General features: G+C 45.5%; 2 protein-coding genes and 1 non-coding gene across 4 annotated transcripts in view; 1 reads left to right on the top strand and 2 right to left on the bottom strand.

The window, feature by feature from the left end:
* Positions 1–7,925, bottom strand: part of MATR3 (matrin 3) — a 48,207-nt gene extending 40,282 nt beyond the window's left edge. The window contains exons 1-4 of one of the 2 annotated variants that reach the window (XM_067731890.1): positions 7,811–7,925; positions 6,542–6,579; positions 4,607–4,690; positions 3,749–3,829 (exon numbers count right to left, since the gene is read on the bottom strand). The gene's annotated coding sequence lies outside the window, so the exon portion shown is untranslated. Of the gene's footprint in view, positions 1–3,748; positions 3,830–4,606; positions 4,691–6,541; positions 6,580–7,810 lie in introns of those variants that run through there. The other variant, XM_067731895.1, reaches the window with a different exon arrangement.
* LOC137222862 (small nucleolar RNA SNORA74) lies at positions 3,897–4,096 on the bottom strand. The gene has a single exon (XR_010942640.1). It is a non-coding gene; the product is annotated as a small nucleolar RNA SNORA74 (small nucleolar RNA).
* A 13-nt stretch (positions 7,926–7,938) lies between the features above and the next one.
* Positions 7,939–27,856, top strand: part of SIL1 (SIL1 nucleotide exchange factor) — a 299,033-nt gene continuing 279,115 nt past the window's right edge. The window contains exon 1 of the mRNA XM_067731902.1: positions 7,939–8,033. The gene's annotated coding sequence lies outside the window, so the exon portion shown is untranslated. The remainder of the gene's footprint in view (positions 8,034–27,856) is intronic.

The raw sequence follows: 27,856 nt of genomic DNA, 5'->3' as shown, positions 1-27,856 counted from the left end.
AAATGTTCTCACACCCCAAAGGGCTTATAATGGAGATTAGGGAGAGCTAAAGTAACAGGGGCTCCTTTGAACCAGGCTTTAGGATCCTAAATTGACAAATATATGACCTAGCATGTTGGGTCATTAAAAGTGTTCCTAAATAACAGGAAAGAGAAAGGTGTTGCTAAGCAGACATTCTAAGTATTACAGTTGATTTGTTAATTCAGTGAAGTTGTTTTCCAAGAGAATATCGACAGGTCCATTAACTGGAGCTGTTCATAAAGCCCTAATTAAGCAACAAGACTCACAAGAGCCACTGTCACTGTTTTAGGTTCTTAATTAGTTGCTCTTACCAGGTTGTTTTCTTTTGTGTGAACTCCTAGGCACTGAGCCACCTTTTTATGTCCCTTTGGGGCCTGCAGAATTTATTCCTCTGGGGTTTTTGTTTTCCTGATTAAAATTTGAGATATAATCCAAAATTTCAATGTAAATGTTCATTGACAAGTTTCTTTCAACCCTGAAAGAAGGAAAATAAATTGACAGGCGCCAGGGATAGCACTCAATACTTGGGGCCCCCTACTCATCCTGCTTTATTTTTCCCTCTTAATATAGTACAGGACATGAAACTTGAGCAGAGCAATGAAAAGGGGCACTTGTGTTTACTAACTGCTATCTATGGCAGGAGGTGGCAGCTTGGATATTTACAGACCAATATCTGCTAGTCCAATTTCAGTTTTCATTGCAGCATGGGAAAAGGGTGATAGCAAAAGAGAAGGAATGGATAAAAAGCTACTCTGACATGTGTAACTTCATCTTAGACTCGATAGGAAATCTTAAAAAAACGAAATCAAGCCAACAGGGAGTAGTAAGTGACCAATTAACTTATCAAGTAGGAAATCCCATTAAATTATTTTAATGTGCATGATTAAGCCACTGAAACCTCCTGGGGTATTGAATACAGGCACAAACACCAAATGAATTTTCCCTTTTCAAGTAGCAACATAGGGGGCCCCTCCCTGCACCTGGGTAGCTTTACCATGCTCAGGAAAGCAATCTGTATGCTCAGAGGAACTTGAGATCCCAGATTTTAAACCCCGGCTATTCATGATATATAAAATTTTCCTCTTTCCTTTGGGACCATTTCTATTTCACTACCTAGGGTTGAGTCTGATCAGCTTCTGCTGGAAACCAGATTGCTATTCTTTCTTAGGGCCTCTTCTTTAGGTGTACATTAAAAGAGAAAACAATTATAAGTAATCCATTTAAAAAGTATATACAACAAACACCAAACACAAGAAATAAGGACTATCCTACTACTGGATAATTTACGAAAGTCACCTCAGTCCTCTAAAAGGAGTTTAATACCATATGGTAAAAGCTTGCTCTAAGGCAAAGGTATCGATAACATAATTTTTCAGGGACACATGTTGGTACTGGCCCTAAATCTGTCACAAATGAGCTGTAAACTCCCAAGGCCTGAATTTCATTCCCTAAAACAGAGTTTGGTAATTCTGGCCTGCCATCTGTTTTTGAAAGGCTCTATAGCTTAGCATGGTTGAGGGGAATTTTTTCTTTCAACACTGAAAATTTTACTTTCAGTGTCCCTAAATAAAGTTTTTTTTAAAAAATAAATTTATTTTATTTATTTATTATTTTTGGCTGTGTTGGGTCTTCATTGCTGCACGCGGGCTTTCTCTAGTTGCAGCGAGCAGGGGCTACTCTTCATTGTGGTGCGCGGGCTTCTCACCGCAGTGGCTTCTCTTGTTGTGGAGCACAGGCTCTAGGCGCGCGGGCTTAATTGCTCGATGGTATGTGGGATCTTCGCGGACCAGGGCTTGAACCTGTGTCTCCTGCATTGGCAGGTGGATTCTTAACCACTGTGCCACAAGGGAAGCCCCCTAAATAAAGTTTTATTGAAACACAGTAATGCTCATTTGTTAACATATTATCTATGGCTTCTTGCACACTGCAATTACAGAGTTGAGTAGTTGCAACAGATACTATATGGTGCACAAACCTAAAATATTATCAGGCCCTTTACAGCAAGTTTGCCAACTCCTGCTCTAGAACACAACTGTAAACTTCCTGCATTGGTGGAAGTGTCTTCTAAACTGGCCACTAGGTAGTCACTAAATACTGATATGGAGAAATGGATTTTATTTGTCAATTTAAATCCACACGTAGTGTACAGCAGAGCTCTAGAATACGAGGGCTTAGTTTAAGTCTTGGACTTTTTTTTTTTTTTTGGCCACACTGCACGGCTTGTAAGATCTTAGTTCCCTGACCAGGGATTGAACCCAAGCCCCTTGCAGTGGAAGCCTGAAGTCCTAACCACTGGACCGCCAGGGAAGTCCCAAGCCTTGGACTTAAGAGTAATCATTCTTCTCTAAAATTCTAGTTCTCGCCATAATTTTCTTTTAAATAAATTTATTTTTTTTTTGGCCATGTTGGGTCTTTGTTGCTGCGTGCGGGCTTTCTCTAGTTGCGGTGAGCAGGGGCTACTTTTCGTTGTGGGGCACAGGCTTCTCATCGTGGTGGCTTCTCTTGTTGCGGAGCATGGGCTCTAGGCGCGAGGGCTTCAGTAGTTGTGGCACGTGGGGCTCAATAGTTGTGGCTCGCGGGCTCTAGAGCGCAGGCTCATTAGTTGTGGCGCACGGGCTTAGCTGCAGCACGTGGGATCTTCCCAGACCAGGGCTCGAACCTGTGTCCCTGCATTGACAGGCAGATTCTTGTCCACTGCGACACTAGGGAAGTCCTGCCATAATTGTTTCAGAATTTTAAGTATTCCCACCTATAAAGAAAACCTCACTCCTCTTTTTCCTTTAGTCTCACACTCTGATCACACTCTCAGTACTTCTGACACCAGATGTGTGGGTGTTTTTCCCACACCAAGAAAATCTTGTCACCAGCTGGGTGTCCTGCAATTTAACTCAATTCTGACAATATCTACACCTAGAGATAACTTCAGATCCCAGAGGCCAAGGGCACAGTCCCACAAGACTGCCCCTTCTCCACTTCAGATGCCAGACACAAGTCCAGGTTGTTAACCTGTACTTCTGACAGAAAGGCTGTAAGTCAGAGATTGCCACAGCCTCCTCCCTGGGTTTGACTAATTTTTGCTAGAGTGGCTCAAGGAGCTCAGGAAAACAGCTTATTGTTTACCTGTTTATTATAAAAGGATACGATAAAGGATACAAACGAACATCCAGATGGAAGAGATGTGTAGGACAAGGTATGTGGGAAGGGACGCCACTCTCCCAGCAGCTCAACGTGTTGTTCACCAACCTGTTAAGTTCTCTGAACCCCATACTGTTGGAAGTTTTATGGAGGCTTCATCATGATCATTAACTCCATCTCCAACCCCTCTCCCCACTCTGGAGAATGAGTGTGTGTCTGAGAGGGGTGTGTGTGTGTGAGAGAGAGACAATTCTAAGCTCTAATCATTGCCTGGTCTTTCTGGTGACCAGCCCCACCAGAACAAAAGACGTACATCACCCAGGAAGTTCCAAGGGATTTAGGAGCTCATTGTCAGGAGCCACATTCAAAGACCAAATATTAGAACAAAAGATGCTCCTAGTGCTCTGATCACTTAGGAAATCACAAGGGTTTTAGGAGCTGTACCAAAAACCAGGGTCAGATATATATATATATATCAATGTGTGTGTGTGCATAAAAAAATGTATGTATATATATTTTTTCTATTATTTCACACCACCCATCTGAGCTGAAGTGAGTTAACTAGAAACTACATGACAAAAGCACTGCATACATTACTTATCTTGGTGTTACAAAGGGCTGTCAGACATCTGAGGTCCCAGTGGAGGAAGGTTTCTCACTCAGGTAAAGGCATCTAGGATTCGAAGAGGAAAGGAATGACAGGCTATCCTTAAGGCAGGGTCCTTTTCTAATAGAAAAAAACTGTTTGCACCCAGACTAGGACCAACTCCACAGGAGGAGTTACTCCACTCTCAGAGGTGCAAAACGTTGCCCAAAGGTACTCAGCCACAGCGCCAAAACAGTACTAGAGCCAGACCTCAATAAAGGCAGCACTTGCTCTTCCAACAGTGTAACACCATCCGAGGCATCACACTAGCCTGGACAGCTGACAACTGCTGGATGATTCCTGAAACAGTTTTCTTATTTGTTTCAGATACCCAAGTACCCCAGGTAGAAGACATGGATATAGGTATCCCCATGAATTGAACATCGACTGCAAAACAGAGGCCTGGGAGCACTGATTGCAGACCCTGCTGTCAAATCCTTTAAAAAATTGGAAACAGGAAACCCTTTCCCATGGCTTCAGTCATTTTATCCAACACTGAGAGAGTTCTTGCCATGTGCTGGGCACTGTGCTTGGGATCTAGCTGTGAACAAAGTAAGATACACTAACCTGTCCCTCACGGAATTTACAATCGCCCCCCAGTTTCCTCAGATGGAATGACAGATAATCTCAAAGATCCCACATGCCTCCAGACCATAATCACTAAAATCCTACTCAGCCCTTCCCTGAGTAGGATTTGTTAGGGGCAAATACAGTTGATTCTGCCTCCCAATTGTTTCCTGATGGGCTCCAACAAACAAACAGGCCTGGCACATAGTCAATGTTGGAATGAATAAGGACATTTACCTGATAACTCCATACACAGACTGTCCATTTGCCACTAATTTCCTCTCTTCAGGAGGGCCAAGGATGCCCTACTTTCAAGTCATCCTAAAAAGAAAAAGATTTCAGTGTTCAACATCCCAGCTCCTAAGGCTGCTTTTTGTAGAGACAGAAACAAAATGCTGTCTGTCGTTTATGATTTACCATAATTTTTATATCCTCAGTAATTATTTTATTTCCCATTACTTACCTTTTTTCTTGCCTGTTACTACTAAAGACCTCTAGATATCACTTGTATTAAGAACCGATAGGGCTTCCCTGGTGGCACAGTGGTTGAGAATCTGCCTGCTAATGCAGGGGACACGGGGTCGAGCCCTGGTCTGGGAGGATCCCACATGCCACGGAGCAACCAGGCCCGTGAGCCACAACTATTGAGCCTGCGCGTTTGGAGCCTGTGCTCCGCAACAAGAGAGTCCGCGATAGTGAGAGGCCCGCGCACCGCGTTGAAGAGTGGCCCCCGCTTGTCACAACTAGAGAAAGCCCTCACACAGAAACGAACACGCCAACACAGCAAAAATTAATTAATTAATAAACTCCTACCCCCAACATCTAAAAAAAAAGAACCGATATATTACAGACTATTCACAATGAACATTTGAGGTATTCACACAAAGCACCCAACATTTAGCTAAGAGAATCCTTTTAAGGCAAAGCCAATTGATAGAACAAAACTAGCTTTGATAAATAACTCCTCTGCCTCCCAACATCCTCACCAGTTCCTTCTGTAGAACTAAGATATCACTTTTCACAGAAAGCAGCAACTAAGTCAGCCCTATTGGACAACCTCCAGCATCACCCTGAGTGATAAGTGATTGCCTAGAACTGAGAAGCATCTGTTTTTAGAAAATTAGCATTCTAAAACAATATCACTACAAAGGGGACTCAGTATCTCCTGCTCCAAAGAGGCAACAACTCCGCTTACTTCTGAAAATCAGTAAGATATCAACAAAAATATACTGTCAACCTAAAGCATAAATTATTATCGTTGTAGCTAGGCCTAGTATCTAGAGCCCCCTCAATGAATTGCTATTTTTATATTCTATTAATGAGCTAAAGAATGCCCAGGGAATTCCCTGGCGGTCCAGTGGTTAAGACTGCACTTTCACTGCTGAGGGCCCGGGTTTGAACCCTAGTTGGGGAACTAAGATCCCACAAACCGTGCAGCACGGCCAAAAAAAAAAAAAAAAAAAAGCCCATAATTTTAAAGCAAATTCATATCTATGTTTCCTTGTAAGGCATGGCATTCTCACAGGTAACTACAGCTATCCTTCTACAAAGGATTTATCCTGACTAGCTCTGTACTGTGGGGGAGTGGGAGCTATGAAATCTGCAAAAATCCCATTGACTTCCACCCTCTATAAGGCCCTCTTTTGTGTGTTTTCGCGCACTAGTTGTTTTGCGTGGGGGGGGGGGGGGGGGCGCCGGGGCATGTGGAACTTCCCCGACCAAGGATCTAACCCGTGCAGCGGAAACTCAGAGTCTTAACCACTGGACCACCAGGGAAGTCCTATAAGGCCCCTTTTGAGCACTTGGTAGACTCAAAAAATAAAAGCCCAACTTTTCCTCTATACTTATATATCCCTCCATTGCCTTTGTTCTGTTTCCAAGGCACGATTCAAGGAACTTCATACTAGCCAAACCTGTCGGACCAGAACCATTCTCCATGTTAGGTTTCTCCTTGCAAAGGCATGCTCTTGCAGATTTAACCTTAATGGAAAAGCAACTATGCTGGCATCCTGGTATAGTTAACAACATAGTTGGCAATGAACCAGGCCCAGAATGCCAACCAGCTATATTGGCTGCTGTTCTCCCAGCAGTGTAACACTTGCCTAGGTACACGGAAACCTAGGCAGCTGCCTACAGCTGGGGCCAAAGGTAGGCTAATGGAGTTGCACTCACCTGGCGGTGCATCTTCCCAAAGTCCACAGCTGGTGCCTCTGCAATCAAAGCACTCCAGGTTAGAGTCAGCCAACAGTTAGTGAACACTTGTGTGGAGTTCAAGACCCCTACCCTCAAAACTCTGTAACTTGGTGAGGCCTGAGCCACAGAAACAATAGCAGAAAATAAAACAAATAGCTTTCCCTTGGTTAGCTTTATTGTCATATGTCATTTGTACCTGCATACCACAGCAGTTCAACAGTAGCAAATTAATGGTCTCATCAAGTATCAAATTAATGGCTCTGTCACTTAACACCCAAGTGGCAGTGAGCAAGTAACTAACTTAACCTCTGTACCTCAGTCTCCTCATTTGTAGAATGGGGGTGTTGATAATAGTACCCAGGGTGGTTGGGAGATTTAAATGGAATATAAATTAATCCCATAGGATAATATCTGCTATAGACTGATAACTCAGTAACACTTGCTATTGTCAGGAGCTACATTCCAGGCAAGGAGATAAATACTGGTGAGTAGAAGGGAAAGTTATCCTGGGAGAGCAATGGGCAGTGAAAATTGGAGAGGCTAGTTAAAACTAGACTGAGAAGGGCCTCAATTATGTGACCTCTTGAAGAACCATAAAACAGCATCTTAAAAAATGATTGCATGCGGTAATCGGTGTGAAAGAAACTGGAGGCAGTTGGGTTGCCATTTCTACCAATGACCCCAACTACTGGTTGAAAACAATAACCGAAATATTTGCAAAATGTTAATAAACATTTCTACCCACTCACCCTTACAATTTATCTTATATATATAAAGTGAGAGTATCTAAGACCATACTTTTTTCCAGCCATCCTCTAATTTCACTCCTAAACGCCTCCAAACAATTTAGAGGAAAGGAAAATAGAGGGGGCTTATAGTCCAGGTCTAAAAACGAATCCAAAAATAGCCTGCCCCATTCAGGGGCTCGGGTTGAAGGGACTGACCGAGCTCCACCCGAACACGTGTTCCTCAGAAACCTTCCCAAGTCCCTGGCCCTGGTGCCTGGGGACCGAGACTCTCCGAGACCGGCTCTAGGGAACTCTCCAGGGACAGTAGGGATAGTAGGCAACAGGGGGCGACTCTGGGGGTACGATCCCCCAGCATCTCTTCAACATGCCCTCCGAACCTGGGGTCACGAGGGAACGAACCCCAATTTCGTCCCGTGCCTCGGAAGAAGCCTCCGCACAACTGCCTCTCGCCCCTGGCTGGTAAACCTCCGAGGCCTCTCCCCTATTTGCCCTTACTCACCAGCGCGTGTCCGGAGCTCAGCGAGGACACTGCAGCTCGAGAAGAGTCCGCAGGGGAAAGGGCAGCCGGGAGCCGAGGGGAGCCCCGCCCCGGGGCGGCTACTGGGCGGGCCCTCAGAGGGCGGGGCCCAGAAACCCCGCCCAGGAAAGAGTTAGAAAAATGGGAGAGCTGTGGCAGAGGTGAGCATACTCTTTAACAGGAACTAGACCCCAGAAGAGAAAAGGTAGGAATCCGAACAAGCGTTACAATTATCTGACACCCATCCCATTAGTTAGTTACGCATGGAAAGGGCGCTGGGTGTGGGGCTGCTTAAGAGAAAACTTGGTGTGTCCTAGCGGGGCGGTGCTTCCAGCCTGACCAAACCGAGGGCCGCGGGTTCCTCTCACACGTGTGGCGCCTTTCGGTTGCCGCAAGCTCAGCCCACGCTTTTTCCACCTCCCACGCAGATCCTCTTTCTGGCTTTCTTCAGCTGTTCTGTCACTCGGCTAACGGATCGTCCTCCCACACAGGTCACCTTGGTCTTTGGGATCTCTCCAGGAGGTTTTCGGCTAGATTATGCTAGTCACTCCAGCCTAACCTGCGGGACCATCCCTGCGGCCCTGTAGTGGGATCCTTAGCTGAGCTGCAGCAACTAAAGAGTACTGTCTTTCTCTGCCAGACTTGCCTTTCACCGTGGCACAATAGCCAAAGAGGCCACATTTTGCCCACCAGGTTGCCAGCATTTATTTTGAACACTAAACCTTCCCCCACTATCTGGAGTCAATATGATTCTCTCCTGCTGAACATTCGGTGAAGCTGAGGACTAGAAGGGCAAGGCCCAGCAGCAGTAATTCCGAAATCCATTCCATAATTCTCAAAATTCTAAAGCCACTTCGTTCCTATCGCTCCAGCATCCTACTGGCTCTGCTGATCTATTTCACCTGGCACCTTCCTAAGGTGAACCCCTGGGAGTCAGCCAATGCCCTTATCTGCCAACATGTTTTATTATCTATTTCCTCAGGTATTTCATAACAACAACAAAAAAAATGTGCTTCCTGTACACCCCCACCCTTCCCGACCTCTGCTGAGAAAGCCAAGAGTCCTACATTGATTCCAGGAAAAGACTTTAGGCCCTAAGGACAGAGAGCCACTGAAGTGGCAAGCACAAATTCTCCCCAGTTTTGATGGAATTGGACACAGGCTCTGGTAGGAAAAAGGCTTACATAAATACAGTGATTAAAAACGTCACATGATCAGTGCTGGGCTGGTAGGCAGAAGCTCTGCTTTGCAGTTAAATAGGAAAGTGGCTGAAGACTGCTGCCATAATCAATGCCTGCATTCAGCTGCCACAGTGTGTTCATAAAGGAGGGTTATGAGAGCTATAAAACTGGGCAGATGGGGTGGGTAATTGTCCTGCGGAGCTCTGCTAAAGGAGAAATTGCATTGGCATCTCATATTTTGCTTTCTTTCGTTCCAAATACACCAAATGGAGAAGGCAGAGCTACCCTGAGGATTCATGAAAAGGAAGGATGAGGTTTGTGTGAATGTGTGCGTGTGTGCTTTCAGAGCAAAGACAGGAAGTAATTGAGAATAGGGAGATACCAGGGCCTTTGAGGAGAGAGGGACCAAATGACCTGGAGACAACTGGTTTCACAGATCAGTCCAGGGAGAAGGCAGGATGGAGGGAAGGCCAGACATTATAAGTAAGGCTGAGAGATGTGCCATGTTCTCATGTGATATTGAAAATGTGGTCACCTTTTTTAGCTATAGGCCATTCAGTGTCCTTTGGAGGAAAACCTAGATTATGATTTCTTCATTTCTCAGTTAAAAAATCCTTTATAGTCAACCTTCTTAATCTCCATCCTTTTAAATTCTGAATTCATTTTGGTGAGTTGGCTTATATGGTCTTTTATTTATAATATCAACTACTTTTTTACCTTTTTGTTTGTTTCTTATTCTTGCAAAGACAGAATTGTTAGGAATAACAAAAAAGAAAAGGGAGAATTTCTAGAAAAAAATGGTGCAGTGAGATGAAAGGCAAAGGATTAGGGAAGGTCCATGAGCTCTGAGTTTGACCTCATAATCGAAAGGCTGGCCCCAAGGGACACTAGGTTTCCAAGCTTTTTGCCTGCCTTTCCCTTTCTCCTGCATTTATCCTCTCCTTCTTGCTTCCTTACTTGATGTCTTTCGGCCCTGAGACTGCTCTTTTCCTCTCCTCCCTGGACAGGAATCACCAGTACAGAAATATTTAATCATTTCTTCAATTAATCTGCCCATCAACATTTACTGACCATCTACCATTTACCAGACCCTGTTCAGGCGCTGCATATAAAGTCAGAGGAATAGGACTTCCCTGGTGGCACAGTGGTTAAGAATCTGCCTGCCAATGCAGGGGACACGGGTTTGATCCGTGGTCCAGGAAGATCCCACATGCCGTGGAGCAACTAAGCCTGTGCACCACAACTACTGAGCCTGCGCTCTAGAGCCCACGAGTCACAACTACAGAAGCCCACGTGCCTAGAGCCTGTGCTCTGCAACAAGAGAAGGCACTGCAATGAGAAGCTCGCGCACCACAACGAAGAGTAGCCCCCGCTCACTGCAACTAGAGAAAGCCTGCACGCAGCAACGAAGACCCAATGCAGCCAAAAATAAATAAATTTATAAAAAATTAAATTAAATTAAAAAATAAAGTCAGAGGAATAGAAATTCCTGCCTGCCTAGAGCTTACAGTCTAGTGGGGAAGAAAGATAAGTAGTATAGGTATCCTTGGGCATATGTCAGGGGGCAGCTAACGTAGCCTGGGGAGTCAGGAAGGGTACTAGAGATGGCAGTATTCCCTCTGGCTGATCTTAAAGGCTTAGAGTAGAAGAGGGATCTCTCCTGCATCCCTGTACTCCTTGCTGCTGCTCTGTAATAGCTACCAAAGTTAGAGTGGGGCCCTGCAGTAGTCCTTATTTCTTTTTTTAAATTTTTTTTTGTTTATTTATTTGGCTGCACTGGGTCTTAGTTGCAGCACACAGGTTCTTCATTGTGGCGTGTGGGATCTTTAGCTGCAGCATGTGAACTCTTAGTTGCGGCATGTGGGATCTAGTTCCCTGACCAGGGATCGAACCTGGGCCGCCTGCATTGGGAGCGCAGAGTCTCAGCCACTGGACCACCAGGGAAGTCCTTATTTCTCAAAAGCATAGTTAGATTGTCAAGGATATATAGAGAAATTGGAACCCTCATACACTGCTGGTGGGAATGTAAAATGGTGCAACTGCTTTGGAAAACAGTCTGGCAGTTCTTCATATTATTACACATAGAATTACTTTATGGCTCAATAGTTCCACTCCTAGGTATATACCCAAGAAAATGAAAATATATGTCTACACAAAAACTTGTACACACATGTTCGTAGTAGCATTATTCATTAGAGCCAAAAATTTGAAACAACCCAAATGTCCTTTAACTGACAAATGGATAAACAAAATGTGGTATATCTATACAGTGGAATATTATTTGGCCATAAAAAGAAATGAAGTACTGATTCATGCTAAATAAACCTTGAAAACATTATGTTAAATTAAAGAAGCCAGACCACACAGTGCTTAATTCCATTCATATGAAAGTCCAGGACAGGAAAATCTATAAAGACAGAAAGTAAATTAGGGGTTGCTTAGGTTGAGGGGGGGTGGTAAGATAGCTAAAGGTTATGGGGTTTCTTTAAAAAAAAAAAATTTATTTATTCATTTGGCTGCATTGGGTCTTAGTTGCAGCATGCGGGATCTTTCTTGCGGCACGCGGGCTTCTCTCTAGTTGTGGTGTGCGGGCTCTAGAGCGCACAGGCTTAGCTGCCCCTGGCATGTGGGATCTTAGTTCCTGGACCGGGATCAAACCTGCGTCCCCTGCATTAGAAGGTGGATTCTTAACCACTGGACCACCAGAGAAGTCCCATGGGGAATTAATTATAACTGAGGAGAGTCAAAAGGATATCAACTACTAAACTGAAATAGACGTTGAAATTTTTCCCCTTCATATAAGGTACCTGGTGCAGCTTCTATGTCTACAATCCATTGTGTAACTGAATTTTGAACACTCTTTTCATTTAAAGTCATTCCAGGAGGTGGCTCATTTTGCAAAGCCAACAGTTCTTTCTGTACTCATTTCTGCATTGACACCATGATGGAACCATCCCCCCAAGGCCGGTGAGGCAGAGATGCAGGATGAGGAGCTGCTGTGTTTGCGTAAAGGCATGGGGCCCAGCATCCCATGGGGTTTCTTTTTGAGGGGATGAAAAAGTTCTAAAATTGTGGTGATGGTTGCACATATCTGTGAGTATAATAAAAACCGTTGAATCGTATACTTTAAATGGGTGAATTGTATGGTATGTGAATTATATCTCAATAAAGGTGTTAAAACAACAAGAAGAAGCATACCTGGGGACCTAAAAGATCTGCAATTCTGATTAAAATTGTGGGCCTCATGGTCATTGTCAATTTTAAGGTCTAGAAAGGACTTTTATTCTGGGTCTTGCGGCCTTTCAGAGTTCCTTCCTCAGTATACAGAGAAAATTAATGCATTTGGGTGGCCAGCACAAACAGATGCAGAGGGGTAGACTGTGCATTCTCATACTTCCCCTCCCTAACTTGACTTTCTCATAATGTTCCGGTTTAAGATTTACAGTGTACCTACTGTGTAGAAGGTATATGGAAAGAGCTAGTCTCTTTATTTTTCCAATGGTTGAAATTAAGTTACTAATAGGCTACCCTCTATATAAACAGATAAAGCTCTTTAGAAGATAGGCAATGTGGGGACTTCCTTGGTGGCGCATGGTTAAGAATCCACCTGCCAATGCAGGGGACGTGGGTTCGAACCCTGGTCTGGGAAGATCCCACATGCCGTGGAGCAGCTAAGCCCGTGTGCCACAACTACTGAAGCCTGCGCTCTAGAGCCTGCGAGCCACAACTACTGAGGCCATGTGCCACAACTACTGAAGCCCACGTGCCTAGAGCCCGTGCTCTGCTACAAGGGAAGCCACTGCAATGAGAAGCCCATGCACCACAACGAAGAGTAGCCCCCGCTCGCCACAACTAGAGAAAGCCTGCCTGCAGCAACAAAGATCCCACGCAGCCTAAATAAATAAATAGATAGAAGATAGGCAATGTGGTACAAAGAATAGTTGCAAAGCATCCTGGGATCCTGGGCTCCCTCTATGGCATGTAGGGAAACATCATGGTGACATCAGCTAGAGCAAGACTAATTCCCAGTCCTTCTTGTTGTTGAGCAAGTTCCAAGACTTGGCTCCCTCCTCACATGCTTCCAATCACCCCTTCATTTGGTTTCTAGACTCAATTAGTTAGTCTATTTCCATACCACCCCCACCCCCACAGTGTCCAAATTGGCCCTCCAGTACTGAAACCATGTGCCGGAAATTCATTAAGCTGAACACATGGGAAATTACAGAGGAGATTTCACTTGTCACTTGGGCTCAAATATAGAAAGTAATTTTAAAAGGACAGTGGCAAGAGGCTATTTTTATCTTGCTTGTTTGTGCTGAATTTTCTTATCTTGCTGTCTCTCATTCTCTTCCTGGCTATCTCTCCTCTTCTTTGCTTCTTCTTTAAAATAAATGTTGGCCTTTTTAATCTTCATCTTAAGTTCTCTTCTCTTGCTTTATGGAGTCTTTTGTCTGCCTTTGTCATTCATTTATTCATTCATTCAACAAATATTGAATATCTACCAGGTCCTGTGCTGGGCACTAGGATAATACAGTGGTGAATAAGACAGACGTGGTCCTTACCATTATGGAGATTACAGTCTGATGAGGCAGGTGGACATCAGGTAGATTGAGTTCGGTTTTGGTCACAGGAAAGCCTTGAGGGAGTTACTGGCACCTTCTGATGCTAAGTTTAACCTGAAGTAAATGTGCATGTGAAAACAGCCCAAATCCCAGCATGTTTGTGGGGTTAAAGAAGAAACTAAATATATCAGAAGGAATGCAAGGAAATGGAACACACAGGTTTCTGTGTGTTATGTACAAGCCCCTGGGGTAGAGAGAACATGGATTTGACAGTCAGATGTGGATGTGATTCTGACTCCACCACTTAAATATTAGTGGTTTGACCTCTGGACCTCAGTTTCCTCACCTATAAAATGGGAATTGTTATCACTACATTTTAGGTTGTTGTGATGATTAAATGAGATAGCATATATAAAGGACGGGGCAGGTGTCCAACATATGTTGCTTCCGTTCCCATTACCTCCTTATCCCACCTTTAAATCTCACAAGTACCAAAAAAAAAAAAAAAAAAATCCAGTCTCTCATTTGATGGGAAATGAAGTTCTTCAGTTGGTGTTAACCAACCATATGCCCTGAGAAATTGGTTACTACAAATTGCACTATACATGCAATTTATGACAGATTACTCCCTTATTCTGGGGTAAAGGAAAGGCAGTAAAAAAATGAAATTATACAAAAAGACTGAAATAAGGTATAACAAAGGACTTCCTCACCATGAGGGCTGGAAATATGAGTGGATGCCTCAGAGAGCTACAGAATCTTTTTTTCCTAAGAGTACCTGTTTAGACTGGGTTAGGGAAGGTCGACCTGGAGGTAAACCTGCCAATCTCTTCATGTCCCATTTAGCCTAGGGAATCTTTTCAGGAGGAATTGCTGTTCTTCCTTTTCCAAGCCAGGCGTCCTCTGGGGAGATGAATGCTGCCAAGAAGGCTTATTGCTCACAAGGAAAGGAAAAATGGCAGCTGCCATCCAGGCACTTAATAAGTTCACTAAATTGAGAAGCTGCTGATTTGGTTTACCTGATTCCACCCCCCCGATAAAGAAGAGATCTCTTCAATCAGAGGTTCTTTGAAACTGAAAAGGAAGCCTGAGCTCCAACTGCAGAAATTGGCAGAGGCAGCACTCAAAGGGATAAGCCCCGCTTGGCAGGCGACACCAGAGTTCCTGGATTCATTCCCCCGCCCCCACCCACAGGAAATTTCAGGTTGCCTTTGTTCTGCTGATTTCTTTTCAAAGGGCATTATTTTAGCTGTCCTTTCCTCCTTTACCACCATTTTTCTTTCTTCTTCCTTCTTTTCCTTATTCTCGCTTTCCTTCCCTCCTCTCTCGTGCCGCCTCCATTTCATTTTCTCCATTACCCCCTCCTCCCAATCTATATCAGCTGTGGGATCTCGTCGCCTACCCCACTGGGATTTCGGTTCCAAAAACTTGAGAATTCCTTCTTCTAAAGTAACAGTATTATGCTGCTAACAAAGGTGCTGCTCTGTATATTTAGAGAGCAAGGTTTCGGCAAGTGTAGTCAGGTACCTTGGGGGAAGACCTTTCAGGCAGGATTTTCAGAGCCTTTCATATGCTAATGAATCGTGAGTGTCCATGGGGAAGGGGGTGCTTAGAATATTGGAACCCATTTTCCCAAACCTCGTGATCTTTTTTCTTCTCCACAGAGCATATCCTGGGACAGGTGGTCTTTGGAACACATTTCAGAAACAATCATATCATGTGCTAGGTTTTTTTAAAATGCTGTAACATTCTTCATCATTTGATTTTTACAACTACCCTGTGATAGGACAGGGAAGTTATAATAGCCTCACTTTATAGATGAGTAAAACTGAGGCGCAGAGAGATTGCATGCCTGGCTCATAGTAACATAGCTAACCAGCAAGCAAAGCTAGGTCTTCTTGTTTATGGCCCTACTCTCTCTGCACTGCCTTGTACTGTGTTTAAATATAATATATATGTGACATCATAATATGGCATGTGATATACGATATAGGATCTAAAAGACATACATACTATAAGTAGTGAATTATGACATTCATTTTTTCCCCATTCAACTAAATATGTATTGCACATCTATTATGATGTGCTTATCACTTCACTATTACAGGTGCTGGGGACAGAGCAGTGACCAAAATAGACAAAAACACAAATTCTTGCCTTCACGGAGCTTACATTCTAGTGGGGGAGATAGAAGTTATATGAGATAAATATGTAAAATATATTCTGTTATATATGTTACATTATATATACATATGCCTTATAATCATAAGGGCTAAGAATAAAAATAGAGAAAATGATAGGCAGATGTGGGAGTTGCAGATAAGGGGTGCAGGGGGGTCAAGGAAGGCTATACTGAAAAGGCTACGTTTGAATAAAGACCTGAAGGAGATAAGGGGGTGACCATGCAGAGGTTTAGGGTGCCTAGGAGGGTGCTCCAGCAGAGATAAAAGCAAGTTCAAAGGGCCTCAGGCAGGAGTGAGCCTAGGGTGAGGGTGAGCTCGGGAGAGGGTAGGGTGGTAGGAGATGAGGTTAGAGAGATTGAGGGGTTGGGGTCCAGATGCCAGCTCTTATAAGGAAATGAAGTGATATAATGCAGATGATATGCCATGATACAATATTAATAATACCATATGACAGGTCTATTATGTTACTACATAACAAATTACCCCCAAACTTGAAGAGTTTAAAACAGCAAAAGCTTATCTCACATAGCTTCTGGGGGTTAGGAACTGGGAGCAGCTCAGCTGAGCTGGCTCAGGGTCACTCGTGAGGCTGCAGTCAGGCTGTCCACTAGGGCCTCAGTCATCTGAAGGCTTGCCTGAGGCTGGAGGATCTGTATCCAAGCTCACTCACATGGCTGCTGACAGAAGGCCTAAGTTCCCTCACATGAGCCTCTCCGTAGGGCTGTTCACTACATAGCAACTGGCTTCCCCCAGAGAGAAAGTAACCAAGGGGGAGCCACAGTATCTTTTATAATCTAATCTTGGAAGTTACATACCTTTACTTCTGTTATATTGTGCTAGTCTCACAGATAAACCCTGGTGCTATGTGGGAGGGGACTACAAGTATATGAATATGAATATATATGAATATCAGGAGATATTCAAGTATATGAATATACTTTACAAGTATATGAATACAGTATATGAATATCAGGTATAAGTATATGAATACTTATATTCAAGTATATGAATATCAGGAGATGGAGGCTGGCTACCATAACTGGTTTAAGGAAGAAAACGTCCTCAAAATAACCAATACTTCAACAAATGTGTGCCAGATATTAGCATGTGTCTCCCAAAACACTGGAGCTCACAACCCCATGTGGGTTGAGGCCTGAACAGGGACACACAGAGAGCGGGAGCTTCAGAAACCCACTGTGGGCCTGAAGGTCTTATTTCAATTCTGCAGGAGCATGTTTCTTTCTTCAAAGCCCCACTTCCTCTAGGCCTGGGCTCATTATTTCATTCACCCAGTTAACGCAACGTGGAATAATCGTAGTTAAACCTGCAAAGAAAAAAAATGCTTTGAGTAAAGCAGTAAAACTTCAAAGGCAGGCTAGGACCTCTCTGGGCAATTTAACCTTGAGATGACACTGGACTTTTATGAAGGGCAGAGACAACCCACCTACCCCTCCACACTCTCATGGATCTTCTTGTGAAGGCTTCCTGCCTGGTCTAAAAAGAATGATGACAGGGAAGAGAGTATTTGCTCTGTCCCTGAGGCCCAGCATTGGGTCTGTTCAGAGACAAAGACATGGCCTCCTGAGACCCAGGCAGGTCTCCTGCCGACTCCTGCCAGGTTCAGCTTTGGCTATGCAGCCGGAGTCAGCCAGTTTCCTAAGTTGAACAGCAGATGGCATCGCAGCCTCAGGAGCGAGCATCCCAGACTGCTGGCAAGAGCAGCAGCACAATTAAGAACTCAGGCTCCTGCTTGGCATCTGGGAGTTCCTGGGGTGGGGACCCCTGCCTCCCCAGCTCCCAGCTCAGGAAGTTTCTGCTCTGTGCCTGCAGATTGGGATATGGTCAGACTGGTATCTCAGAGAGTAGAGCTTGGAGCCCCCAGTTAGGAAACAGATGATGAATGTAGGGTCTTTCCTACGATCCTTTCTGAAAAAGATGAAAATCAGAGGTTGCTGTGCCCAGAGCTACTGTGTTTTTCCATCACCGCCTATCCCTTGCTTGTGAGGGTCTGCACAGAGTATATCCTGGTTGGGGGGCTGACAGGCCCCTGGCAGAAGCCTCCTGGGATGACCAGATGGGGCCAAAGACAATTTGAGGGATCAGAGGGCTCTGGAAAGCATCTGAGGAATCCTAAGGACTCAGTATTGAATCTCTTTTCTCCCTAGTGACCTGAATGAGGAGTCAAGCCCCAGAGCTTTCTCCTAGCAACACAGGGAGGGTTCAGTCCCGCAGGCCTTATTTTTGTGCCTCAGTCTCCTTCCTTCTCTCTGTATTTCTGACTCCTCTTCCTTCACCTCTCTGTTCCACTTTTTCTCTTCTTCCTTTTCCCTCTGTCACCTGTGTCCATTGATGTCTTTCCCTTTGTGGATCTCTTTCTTTCTCTGCTCCAGGATAGCAAGGAAAGCCAGTTACCAAACTGCCCTGGCAGAGTGCCTGTGGGCACTGGGCTGCAACACCATTGCCTGTCTTTAGGGGCTTGGACCCTCTCCACTCGGTCCACCCTCCCTCATTCCCTTCCTCCCTGCTGCTGCTGCTGCTGTTTGATGGCTGGTCCCAAGAAAACCTGTAAAAAGGGAGGTCCAGAGGTCACCAAGAGAATATATCTCCCCCCTCAGAGCCTGTGCTCCTTGCTTTGTAGCTATGGAGAGGAAAGCCCTCAGGGGCTTCCCAATAAGACTGAGATCCACTCAACCTCCTGTTCACTAGTTACCCATATATCCACTAGATTGTGAACTTGACAGCAGGGACTGTCTATCTTGTTCACTGCTGCATCCATAGTGTCTAGTACATAGTAGATAATACATATTTTGTTAAAAACAATAATGAGAGGATGGATGGAAGGATGAATGCTATGCTCTGTACTAGGTGTTGGAGTACTAACGTGAAAGGTGCCATCCCAGTCCATAAAGAGAGAGGAACACCCAGAGAAGCAGTAATCCATAATAGTAACTATGTGGATGGTGGTGGTTGAAGCTGCAGTGGCTGTCTGAGTCTGCACTGTTAAGACAGAGAAGGCTTTGTTCACTCACCACTTCAACAGTTGTTCATGGAGAGCCCATTAGTACTAGACTCTGGGTTATAGCAGGGGATAAAGTAGGCCCGCAGTTGGGTCTGGGAGATATGAATAAATAAATGGGTAGTAACAGGATAAATGCTGTCTTAGGGGAAATAATGGACACTGAGGGCAGAAAGCAGAGGCAGCTCGCCTAGTCTGGGGGGTTCTGGAAGGCTCAGTGGTGAAGTGAGTTCAGGCCGAGACCTGCTTGAAGGGTTAGAGGAAGTCAGCTAGGGAAGGAGAAGGAAAAGAGAATTCCAGGCCAAGGGAACATTGTGTAGGGTCAAGAGAGAACAGGCAAGTTTCAAGGAACTGAGAAAAAGTGTCAGGAAATCTGGCTGGAGTACTAGTATGGTGGTAGGCTCAGCTGAAAGACACGCATCTAGAGAAGTGGGTGGGAGTGGGGTGAAAGAGCCGCCACACCAGGTTAAGGATTATGGCTTTACCTTGACGGCATGGGAAACCATTTAAAAGTTTTAAGAAAGGAGGTGATAAGATTAAGTTTACATTCTAGAAAGATCACTCTGGGTACAGTATGGGAAATGGATAGTGTAGGGCCAGAGTGGCATCCTAGAAACCAGTGAGGGAGTAGTCCAGGCAAGGAATAACAGCCTGAATGGTGATGATATCAGTGGGGATAAAGGTCATGTTTGAGTCAAGACTGGGGATAATTAGGAGTTTTCCTGGTAACAAACTTGGGGTGGAGGGGATGTTGGCATTCCTGAGAGAGAAAATGCCTGTGCAAAGATTTCAAGAACTTGTCATGTGCTGAGAAGCTTGTGTGGTTATGTATTTTTAGCTTGTGAGAGGGCATGGGGTAGGTGTTAGGAGATGAGATAGAGAGGAGCTAACCTTTGCTGAAGAGCCTTGGAAGCCCAGGGTGACACCTTTTGTTAGAGTTGGGGGAAGAGGGGGGAGGTATGGCGATCCTCTCCAGATACCTGAATTATCTGGAGGCTTCCAGAGGGTCCTGGTTCATCCAGGCATCTTCAGAACAAACGTATTACCCAGAAACTGAAGGACAAGGGCAAACAGTATCCAAGGAGGTGAAGGAGGATGTGGGAACTGGAGGAAGCAAGTGGACCAAGACAAGGAGTGGGGAAAATAGAAAAAGACTGCCTGCCAAGCACAGCCAGGTAGCAAAGCTGGGTGAGATAGGCCCCATCAGAGCCTGGAACTCTCTCTTCCAGCATTCTCTAGTCTCTGGATTCTTTTCCTGTTCTGTCTCCAGACCTCAAAACCTCCTATGGACATCTCTAATTTTTCCCCCAAAGAAGAGATTTGGAAAAGGCCAGAAAGCATGGACCAATTAGTGTAATGCTTACGAAATTGGGCTCTGCTTCTTCCTTGATTTGCAACTTTGGGCAAATCACTTACTGGAGCCATTTTCCTCACCTATGAAGTGGGGACAATAATAACGTCTACCTCATCGATGCTGAAAGGTTGAAATGAGGTAATGTGAACAGAAAGCTTATACAGTGAAGGTTCTCAATAAATTTTTGGTGTTATTGAGATTATGATATGAGCCAAATGGGATGTGGGGGGCCAAGGGGGTACAGAAAGAGATAGGAAGGGATGTAAGTGAGCTGGGCCGAGTAGAAGGGAAGTGAGTTCCAACCTGTACAGATTCTTCATTGGCTTCCATGGCCTGTGAGACAAAATCCTCCACCAATGCTGGTTCCTGCCTATCTGTCCTTCCTCATCTCCATTACTCCCAACCTCACCTAACAGACTAAACATAACACACGCTACTACCTCTTCTTATTCTTATTCTTCTTATTCTTCTGGAGAGAAAATGACTTCATACCAATATACCAGGAAGCTTTCAGAGACCTGGGGCACATGTTAAGAGGGGACCTAGGGTGAGTCTGTTGTGGGAGGGGCATGGGCAACTAAGGGAGGGAGGAGCAGGGAAAGATAATATGGCTCAAATAAGTGGCATTTGACAGAGTACTTAGGTGAGGGGCAGGCAGGCTGGTAGGCATGCTTCTCTTGGTAGTGAGGGTAAGACTGGAGAAGAGGGAAAGGGGAAGGGTTTAGGGGAGTCCCAGCACATACCTGGTCTTCCAGCCCCTCCCCCATTTTCTCTTTCCTTTCTCCCTTTAGGGTCCGCGTTCTCTGGGAGGGAATTGCAAGCCTGGGAGTGTTCCCCAGGACTTACTTGTTTCTATTAGGAGATGAGGTTCCAGGACACAAAGGTCCCATTACTATACTCTGTGGAAAGTGCCTTATGAGGGCTTATGCTAAGGGCAATGGGAGCCTGGAGACACAGGTAGGTAACCCAGCCCCTGGGAAGGATTGGCAGAGGAGGGAAGAGGGGCAGCAGTGCCTCAGGGCAAAGGAGTAGATGATCAAATGCAAAAAGGTTTCCAGGCAGTGGGTACAGCTCAAAGGGAGGCAGGTTCTGCCTGGTCCCTGTGGAAGATAAACGTATTCTTCATCCCTCTCCTTTCCTCCATCTCCAGAACTGAACTCTTGTGCCTCCTTCTCCCAGCCCGCCCTTAGAATCATTGGCTATTAGAGCTAAAAGAAATCTTGGTGACTTGTAGGCCATCCCAGTCTTTTGAATTTTATTTTATATTTTTTGGCTGCACCGCGAGGCATGCAGGATGTTAGTACCTCAACCAGGGATTGAACCCGTGCCCCTGGCAGTGGAAATGCGGAGTCTTAACTACTGGACCACCAGGGAAGTCCTCTTTTGAATTTAATAGGTGAGGAAATAGAGACCCAGAGAGAGGAAGAGCTTGTCTAAGGGATCTCAGTGGATGAGGAACTTGGACTCAGAAGTCAGGGTTTCATACTCATCTCTGCTCACATTTCCCAGTGCCACATTGCCCCCCATCTTCCACCCCAAATCCCAGGGGCAGGGTTTTTTTTTTTCCAGGTGAGGACAGGGAACCCTCTATTATCCAACAATAATAACTACAACAACTATCTTTTATTGAACATTTGCTGTGTGTCAGGCACAGTTCTAGGTGCTGGGGACATCAATAAAACAAAGTTTCCACTCCCATGTAGCTCACATTCTGGTGTAGAGACCAAGTTAAGTAAACAAACTTGTTCTGTGTCAGGTGGTAAGTGCTATAAAGAAAATTAAGGCCAGAAAGGGGGTCGAATGTGACCATAAGCAGACTATTTTAGATAGGAGCATATATTAGTTATCTATTGTTGCATAATCAATTGCTCTAAAACTTAGAGCTTTAAAACAACAACAAACATTTATTATCTTTCACGGTTTCTGAGGGTCAGGAGTGGCTTAGCTGGGCGTTTCTGGCTCAGGGTCTCTTTTGAAGGCGCAGTCAAGGTGTCAGTCAAGACCCCAGTGTCTGAAGCCTTGACTAGGGCTGAAGGATCTTCCAAGATGGTTGGCTCACAGAGCTTTGACTGGAGGCCTCAGTTGCTCGCCACGTGGTCCTCACTATTTGAGTATCCCCATGGCATGGCAGCGTGTGATCCAAGAAAGAGAGCAATGAGGAAGCCACTTTTTATTCTGCAATAATTTTAGATTTACAGAAAAGTTGCAAGGATAGTACAGAGAGTTCCCGTATACACTTACCCAGCTTCCTCTAACATTAATATCTTACATAAACATGGTGCATTTGTCAAAACTAAGAAATTAACATTGGTACACTACTATTAACTACACTATAGACTTTATTGAGATTCCACCAGTTTTTCCATCAACGTCCTTTTTCTGTTCTAGGATCCAATCCAGGATGACACGTTGCGTTTAGTCATCATGTTCCCTTAGTCTCCTTTGATCAGTGACAGTTTCTGAGTCTTTCTTTGTTTTTCATGACCTTGAGAATTTTGAAAAGTCCTGATGAAGTGTTTTGTGGAATGTCCCTCACTTTGGGCTTGTCTGGTGTTTTCTCCTGATCAGACTAGGGTAATCATAATGCCTTTTGTGACTTTGTCTTAGCAGTCACACACTGTTATGCCATATTCTATTCTTTAGAAAGCAGTCACTAAGTTGGACCAACATTCAAGGCGAGGAGAATTGAGTTCTACTTCTCTCTTTCTTTTTTTTTCTTCGGTATGCATGCCTCTCACTGCTGTGGCCTCTCCCGTTGCGGAGCACAGGCTCCGGACGCACAGGCTCAGCGGCCATGGCTTACGGTCCCAGCCGCTCCGCGGCATGTGGGATCTTCCTGGACCAGGGCACGAACCCGTGTCCCCTGCATCGGCAGGCGGACTCTCAACCACTGCGCCACCAGGGAAGCCCGAGTTCTACTTCTTGAAGGGAATAGTATCGGATAATTTGTAGGCATATTTTAAAATTACTACAGGGGAGTCAGGGAAGGTTTCCATTATAAAGTGACACTTGAGTAAAGACTTGAAATAAACAAGGGAGAAAGCCATGGACATATTCAGGATAAAGCTTTGTAGGCACAGGGGATAGCCAGTGCAAAGGGCCTGAGGCAGGAGTGTGTGCAGCAATGTTTGAGGACTGTCAGGAAGCCAGTGTGGCTTACCAGAGAGAGGAAGGGGGAGAATGGTAGGGCATGAGGTCATAAAATTTGTGGCCTGGGGTTAGGGAGGTAATATAGGGTCCTGTAGAACTACAGAACTACAGAATCCTGTAGTAAGGATTTTGGACTTTATGCTGAGTGAAATGGGGAGCCATTGAAGGGTTTTGAGCAGAGGAGTGACATGATTTTAAAAGGATCTATGGCTGCTGTGTGAATAGACTATGGGTGTCAAATGAGGAAGAACTCAGTGTTCTTCTAGAAGGAGGCTCTTCCATAGTCCAGGTGAGAGATAATGCTTATTGTCTCATTTAATCCCTAACTCAAGGGCTATTATGAGGATTAAATAAGATAACATATTTAGGGTGCTTGGCACACAGTAGGTGCTAAGTATAACAAAGTCTTGAGGAATAGCAGTGTCTAGAGGGAGTAAATGAGTATCTTTGGGTCTGGACAACGTGCTGCTTTTATGGCTCTAGGGATACAAAGAAAAAAAAACTGAGTTTTTGAGGAGCTTAGAATCCTGTGGGTTGGACATTTCTGCAGAGATAATCCCAATTCGACCGGCCAAAATGACTTGACACGGGGGCGGCTCTGGTGGTCCTGTGAGGAATGCCTGATTTGGGGAAAGTACAAAAGGATTCATCTGACACACAACTTCTGCCCTTGCCATCTATAGTCTACTCACTTAGAAGCCAGGCTTCAAACTCAGGGCTGTCTGAATCAGCAGGCTCACTTCCCAACCACTCTGATATACTGAAATGGAGTAGGAACCTATGGTCCTTCCCCTGCCATGTCTTCTGCCTGCCTTTTTTTTTTTTTTTTTTTGCGGTACGCGGGCCTCCCACTGTCGTGGCCTCTCCCGCCGTGGAGCCTGTGCTCCGGACGCGCAGGCCCAGCGGCCACGGCTCACGGGCCCAGCCGCTCCGCGGCATGTGGGACCCTCCCGGACCAGGGCACGAACCCGCATCCCCTGCATCGGCAGGCGGACCCTCAACCACTGCGCCACCAGGGAAGCCCGTGCCTGCCTTTTGTCTGTAGAAAAACTTTAGCCAAAGAATACATTTAATCGGAGAAGTGAGAAAATGCTGAAGCAAAGGAAAACAGTCAACTAAGACCAAATAATCATAGTTTAGTCATTAAACAAAGTCAAGGACCTTTAGTTCCTCCTCAAGGGCTATAGATAATATTCTGAGCCATATCCTGGGAGCTGTCTTGCAGATACTGAAACCCCCACCAGGTGGAAGAAGTTAACTCCATCATGACCAGACTGTACCATGACATAAGTTGCCAAAATTCCGAGAACTTTCCCTCAAAGAAATGGGGACAAATGGACTCTGGAACTGAAGATTAACTGTACTTAAAACAATCAAGATGACACTGATCAGACCACTGCATGACCAATTTCAAGATGACTGTCAAAGCTGACTGTACTGTTTCAGCACGTAGCCCCCTCCCTCTGCCTGTAAAAGCTCTTGCCCCCTGATTGTCAGTGGTGGGGGGGGTTGGCCTTTGGACAACAGGAGTCTGCCCCTTCCCACCCCTCCCCCTCCCCCTCCCCACCCCTCCCCCTCCCCTCCCCACCCCTCCCCCTCCCCCTCCCCACCCCTCCCCTCCCCCTCCCCACCCCTCCCCACCCCTCCCCCTCCCCCTCCCCACCCCTCCCCACCCCTCCCCCTCCCCCTCCCCACCCCTCCCCACCCCCTCCCCCTCCCCCCCTCCCCACCCCTCCCCCTCCCCCCCTCCCCCAGTTGGCAGCCTCTGAAATAAAGCAAACTTTCCTTTCCACCAACCTTGCCTCTTTATTGGCTTTAGAGCTGTGAGCAGCCAGATCCCACTTTTGGTAACAATACTACCAACCATGTGGTGACATGGTTCTCTACACTTAACCCATGGCCCTGCTGGTTACAGCCTCGGCAGAAGCTGCTATGCAATGGATTGGGGAGTTTTCAAAACCCAAAGAGAGAGGGAAAGCCAGGCTTATTATCCTCTGATTGGTATTTACTGCAAGTAACAAGTAAATAACACACATAGTGGGAGAGGAAGTAGCTCTCTGTTGGTTATGGGACTCCTGTGGTTAAGGCTTTGGTGAGGCTTCTCTGGATGAGGATGTGGGAAGGTCAGTGCTGTGGTCCTGAGACCCCTCTCCCACAGACCCACCAGCACTGGTTCAAAAAACTGCAAAAAAACTGCCCTTTTTCTTTTTTTAAAAGTGTCTGCCCATTTTACAGATGGAGAAAAGTGCCCTCTGCAGGGCACTAAAATCACCAACTGCAGTTCTTTGGATGAGCTTTCTCTCAAAGAGAAACAAAGAAGCAGGGAAGCAAAAAGAACAAGAATGAGAGTGAGACAAAGAAATTGAGGAGGATACAATTAGAGGAAGCATGATTAATCATGGGACCAGAAAAGGCAGAACATCTGAGGGAAGTTACAAAAAAGAAGACAGCTGAAGAATAGGGAGAAGAACAGGTGCTTCTTCCTCACTAAAGAACGGTCACCTGATTACAGCCCCCTCCATGTCTGCAGTGATAGAGCACCTCCAGCACCTGCCCTCAGGTCCCCCTCGTCATCACCCTGCGTGGAGGGCAGGGTGGCATTCACTCCCCAGGAGCTCCTCATCCCTTTGTTCCTTCATTCCTTCAACATACAGTTAATGAGAACCTCCTTCGGGTCAGAAACTGCTCAAGATGTTTGGGATATAGATGTGAATAAGGCAATAAGCACACAAGTGAGTTAACAAGTTCATTGTAGATAGTGGCAAATTCTGTGAAGAAAATGAAGTAGCAGGATGGGGTGTGTTGGGGAGGCTGCCCCAACTAGGGTGTTGTCATCTGTGCAATGGGGTTAATAACAGGACTGTTCTCACTGGGTTGGTGTGAGGATTATGGGAGTTAATACATAAAGCGCTTAGCACAGTGCCTGGCACAGAGTGAGCGCTCATCTCTTGTATCCTAATGTGGGCAGAGCCTGTTTCTCGGACAAAGTTTTGTTACCTTCGTTGGATTGTCTTTCTCTGAAGGAAAGGACTATTATCTATCTTGTTTTCTGCTCTATAGAAAATGCCTGGTGTACAGTCAGTCAATACTTGTTGGATGGAAAAATAAATTCCCATTTTACCAATAGAGAAACCGAAGCTGAGAGTTTAGGGGAGTAGAATCATCCAGCTAAATTAGTGGCAGAGCAGGGACTGAAATCCAATCCTCTGGATCAGAAAGACTTCAGGCCCAGGGATTCTTAGAGGTCAGTCCTGATGCCCCTAGAAGCCCACCTGTTCTCTGGATATAGGGGGATGGAAAGTGGTGGGATGTGATGGGAAGAGGTTCAGAGAGGTTTCTGATAACACCTTAAGTAGACTTAAAAGGAGTCCTGTGCCCTGTGGCTCTCCTTACTCTCCCAGCCTCTCTGACCAGCTACAAAGGTGAGAGCCATCCAAAAAACCTCTGAATCTTTTTCACCCCCACTACTGTGGGCTGCTCCCCAGCAGCTAGCCACATGGCTCAGAATCATTCCATCCCTTTCACCACTAAACCCTTGACTGCTGAGATGGCTTTCCTTCTTTCCTTCCTTGCTTCCTTGCTTCTTCTTTCCAGCTTGCCCAAAGCTCTCCCTTTCTCTCCATCTCTAACCCTCTCATTCACTCCTCTCTTTCCAGATCTCTGATCTTCCTCCATCCCTTTTCCATTTTTCCCTCCTTTCCTCCCTCCCTTCATAAAGCAATAGCCTTGCTCTTTCCTCCCTAAACTGAAGGGTAGGAGTGTAGTAAAACAAATGAATAATTAACAGAGTACATTTCCACTGTATTCATCCCCATGCAGAGAAGATTTATCAGGGTCTCTCACCCTGCACTGTTATGTAAATGTGGTAATCCAGTGGAAATATGATATCTGAGGAGTCTGAGGATAAAGTCACCATTAAAACTATCAGTTACCCACTGGGGCTTGGGTTTGGTTAACTCACTCACTGCCTTGCCTGCCTCCTTCCTTTCCTTCTCTGGGGGGAAAACTTGACAGGTGGCGACAGCTTATAAAAAATGCTTTCTGCCTCCTTGGCTCCCTGGAGGTCATCGGGAGAATCAGATGTTTGTAAAGTGCCTGAGGAATTATAAAGTGCTACATAATTCAAGGGTATTATTATTATTTATTTTATTTTATTATTTATTTTTTGCGGTACACGGGCCTCTCACTGTTGTGGCCTCTCCCGTTGCGGAGCACAGGCTCCGGACGCGCAGGCTCAGCGGCCGTGGCTCACGGGCCTAGCCGCTCTGCGGCATGTGGGATCTTCCCGGACCGGGGCACGAACTCGTGTCCCCTGCATCGGCAGGCGGACTCTCAACCACTGCGCCACCAGGGAAGCCCCGTATTATTATTCCTATTGTCACGTGGGCCATCTCTGTGCCTCTTCGATGTGACAGGTGTCTGCTCTGTCTGCAAGCCTGGGCTAACCCCATGCTTGGGTGTCTGTCACCTTCTTTTGGCCTGCACCTATAAGCAATGCTCCTTCTTTTCTCTCTTTCTAAGTAGCCCTTGGGCACTCAAGAAGCACGTTGATGTTTGTTTGTCCGAGAAGTTTAATAGGAAG

Source organism: Pseudorca crassidens, chromosome 3, assembly GCF_039906515.1.
Source record: "Pseudorca crassidens isolate mPseCra1 chromosome 3, mPseCra1.hap1, whole genome shotgun sequence".
Classification (NCBI taxonomy): domain Eukaryota; kingdom Metazoa; phylum Chordata; class Mammalia; order Artiodactyla; family Delphinidae; genus Pseudorca; species Pseudorca crassidens.
This window is presented reverse-complemented; position numbering and strand designations above follow the sequence as displayed.